Genomic DNA, 4,581 nt, shown 5'->3' on the forward strand with positions numbered 1-4,581 from the left:
CAAAAGTAAAAGCACCTATTTGGCAATATTTCAGATTCAAACCCAATGCTAAAAGGGACACTGATAATTTTAATGAGGGAAAAGGAGTTGATTATATGCAACTAATTCACATATTTCATTCAGGACACCCTATTTAAACTGCTTTGGTCTGCCTACTGTCACTGCTTCCCACCCATGACCCACCTCCACCCCAGCTCCTCCTTTTTCTGTTGTGTCTGACTTTCTGTTATTTCTGTTTGTTACTGATGCTGCTTTGTTCTGTTTCTGGGAGGTCTTTGCTGCTGCTCTCCCTGCCTCAGGATTTCCATGTAGGCGCATGGAAGGGCAGGGAGGTTTGCTCTCTCCCCCTTTCTGCATAGGCCAGAGGAAAGGCAGAGAGGCCTCAGATCAGAGCCATACCACTAAATATATCACAGCAAATGGAAATAAAATTTCCTTTGACTGAAGTGTTCCTGACTAAGCTGCAATTCCTGTGACTACTTCATCACAAAGGACAAATCATGCTCTGACAGTTAAATGCTTTTCATGTGAAGCTGCAGCATTAAGAAACGTAAATGGACTGCATTTGTATGGCGCTTTTCTAGTCCTCTGACCCATCAAAGCAATTTTACACTACATGTCACATTCACCAACTCACACACTGGTGGCCGAGGCTACCATACATGGTAGCACCTGCTACTCAGTAACCATTCACATGCACTCTCACACCGATGGAAAAGCCCAAGGATACTTCAACATGCAAACTAGAGCAGCTAGGGATTGAACCACTGATCTTACGATTAGTGGATGACCTCTGAGCCACAGTCGCCCCATGCCATTTTCATTAGCAGTAACTTAACACAGCACTATACAGATATTGAGCATCACCACAACAAATTCTTGTCCAGTGCAGTCTGTAACATCAATGTTGTCACGAGTTTCTTAACCTGTTCTGGTGTAGCATCCCAAGTCAGGATTCAACATTAAGTCTAACATGTCTCAGTCAAGTCATGGCAGGAAAATAATCACTAATCACCCTATCTGACAAAATGAACATCTGGAAAGACAGAACTGTTGCGTAGTCAGATCCTAGCCTGGTTCTCTGTATCATCACCCACATCTCTGATTTTTTCCAGTCATTCAAATAGTTTGGTGTTGTACCCACTGACAGCTGTTTATGAATGGGGATGTCACCCTTTCATACAACTGTCTAGCTACTGTATATGCTTGAAAAATAGCAACAGATGAGATCTGTTCTGCTGCATAGGTAGTTGTGAGTCGACTTCCACAAATAACTCATACATCAACTTCTTTGATCACAGTGAAAAATGTGAAGTTAAGTGCTCCTAGCAACTGCTACATGACGCACACGAGCACAGTGTCAGGCTGACAGCATGAAGTGAAATGAGATGTTAATTCAGTCTGAATATCAGACCAGTCTGATCCCGGCATTACGTCAAACTTCACCTAATCCAAATTCAAACTCAGACCCAAATCTTGTCTCTAAATAACTCCTTTCACAGAATATGTCAAGATGTCTTCACTCTGTAAGTCTACAAGTCAAAACCCGCTCACATCCCATACAAAGGTTGGACTGACATATGAAGTGAGGTCTGTGTCTGATCTCATCTAATGGTCCTCCAACCAGCATGTAGCTGTCAGTGTCATATACTGGTGAGAGCAGTGAGTCATGCACCTCAACTATATGTCTTTGTGTTTGTGGTATAAAAGGTGTGGTATTAATACTGCACACGTATATATCTGTCTTTAGCCTTTTCACATCAGTGATGGCCGGCACATCATAAACTGACATCCTGTATGGGAGCTTTTGTTTGATCAATGCCCTGCACGTCAGCGCTGAGCCTACTTCACAGCATGGTAAGAAAAAAGAGGCGAGATGGAAGAGATGAAGAGTTGTCTTCAATCAACTTTACGTTGTCAGCATCATGCTGTTTGACTTTCTCGGTCTACACAAACACACATATATAGCACACACTCTGCAAAGCTTATTAACAGTTGTTTTGTCGCCCTTTAAATGATTAAATTAAATGAATTAAACCATTAACCAAAGGAAAAGAAACAGAGCAGTTCTCCTCTGTCTACTCATCTGTTCATTTCATTTGTGCGTGCAAGAAAAAAGCCATTCACACTCAGTAAATATCTGCAATCATGTTTGGACATTTTTTCAATGGAAAATAAAATGAGACATTACATACATATCCAACCAGTTATAAATCTCCCAGAAAGGAATTGAGGAAGCAAAAGCGCACGTCTATAAAGGCCAAAGCACACCGGCAGCGAGCGGCATCAACAAGTACGCCCCTATTATTTTCAATGTACAACACCACACCAGTGGCGTAACTTCCTTATTTCAGAAGCTTAAAGCTTAGTTCTGGTTCCTCTGTCAAGTTTAGAACTACAGTTTTTAGTTCTGCTGCTTATATAAGATATTTGCTGCAGGCACATCACTGCTCTTACCGCATTACTCTCAGCAGAAAAAGTCTACTCGATGTGAAGCAATCTCAGTCACCGACAATTCAGATCTTCGACCTTCTAAGGACAGCCCAACTAAATACAACCCCTTTGCCCCCTGCTTCTTACTTTGCACTTGGTTTATGCACCATTTAACCAGCAAAAGTGGAGCTGGACACATCCTGAATGCCCCTGCCCCATGCACTTTAGACCATGTGCTATAGATCATTTAAATATCGTCCTTAAACTGAAATATGCCTATTTCAGCAGGATCTTTTTTCATAGTAAGGGCCAGATAAATAAATATTCTGAAGGACCGCAGTGGATAGCAGCGTGACATTTAGAGTGTATTAGGCTCACACTTCTCTTCCAAATGGAGTTTTCTGTGCTCTGTTTGAGTTTTTCTTCAAGGAATATAATCTGCCAAAACTGAGAGTAGACATCTTGGATGCCAGTGAGCAGAGGAAGCCTTACTGCTCACTCAGTGGTGACACACTTCATCTTTCAAGCTCCTAACAGTGATTACATACTTCTCTGGCTGTGCTTACTTTCAGCTTGTTCTGTGCTTACAAACGCTGCACATCGCTACTGCTCAAAACTACTCACCCAGCATTTGTTTTAGTCACTAAACCTCCATTATAAGACAGTCAAACATACTGTATAGTTATCTTAAAGAGCAGTATCAGGTTGTTGATGTTGTTCATATGCTGACATCTGATGGAAAGACGTTCGTGTACTGATAATTTATCACGTGTCAACTCATAAGAACACCGCAGAAAAAGATTAAGTCTAATATGCTCGGCTGAAGACACAGAGACGGGAATCACAGTGTGTTTAGACTTCCCACCACTGCCAAACCTCTAACCTGGCAAGATGTCAGGTAACCAAAACTCCACACAATAAACAAGTCGCTTAAAGAGTCCATGTCAATTGTGTTTACAAGCCCCGGGTTGTTTGTAATTAACCAAACTGAACTCTAACAAACCAAAAACATGCAACAAAATAAACTTTTCCACTGTGGTTTAGGAATGATTGCATGCAGAGTCTCAAAATAATCTATGACGAGAACAATGACTAGTTAAATATCTAATGTAGAGTGTAAAATGCTTCTCTTCTCCTCATCTGTCATCAGATGTACATCAGCAGAGATGGCTGCTATCTCAGTGACACTGACCCTCTCTGTCTTTCATTCTATCAGTTTACATTCATACTCCCTCTTTCCAGTTCTTCTCCTCTTTGCTGTCTTCTGTGTCTGGCCTCTCACATCTTTCAACCTTCTTCATCTCCTCTATGTCATCCCTCTCCTCACCTTTCTCAGACTATTTCTGTCTTCAGAAAAATACAAAGCTGAGGAGGCCTCTCTACTGTAAAGACAGGACACCATGTCCACATGAACAGGCTTACTTCAAATGAAGAATCCTCACAATAACAGCCATTAGATATCAAAGCTGTAGTTGGTACCTTCCAGAAATAACTTTTGTTATATTTGCTAAAACTTTCACTGTATTCACACAGAAGAACATGAGACAGACAATCTGTGAATCTGCCTCCTTGATTTCCCTCTATTGGCCAGACTACACACCAATAAAAATAACCAGTAAGGAGCCATCAAGTCTCTAATACAACTGTCAGTCATGTCAATAACTGCTTGTGAACTGTCACTATGCTGAAAACAGTCGAGCCTAAATGAAGCAGCGCCCACTGGCTGGAGCAAACTTTCTAATTTTGCAGCTAAACAGTCCACTGAAATATGTTTCTGAAACATTTGAGGCGAAGAATAGGCAATGCAGTGACAGAATTTCGAGTCATATTTGAACTAGTCTCTATATACAGACTCTACATTCAGTGAATGTAGAGTCTGTAGGCAAACCCCGGAGATCCTGCCTCCGGAAGAAGAGCGGAAGAGCCCTGGTTTCCGGTTGTAGGCTGTTTGTAGTCCGTGTGATATTGACCAATCACGTTTGAGCCGGCTGCAGTTGTTGCCAGGTTAAACGCTCCGTGCGGTGAACTAACGAGGCGGAACATAATTGGCGTCACTGCAAACTCTGAATCCATCACAATGGTTCAGCATATTTACTTATATATAAACTAAAGTCGGAAACGGAAATTCGCCTGAAATTCGGTCTGCCG

The sequence above is a fragment of the Epinephelus lanceolatus genome, chromosome 7 (assembly GCF_041903045.1).
Source record: "Epinephelus lanceolatus isolate andai-2023 chromosome 7, ASM4190304v1, whole genome shotgun sequence".
NCBI classification, from domain to species: Eukaryota; Metazoa; Chordata; class Actinopteri; order Perciformes; family Serranidae; genus Epinephelus; species Epinephelus lanceolatus.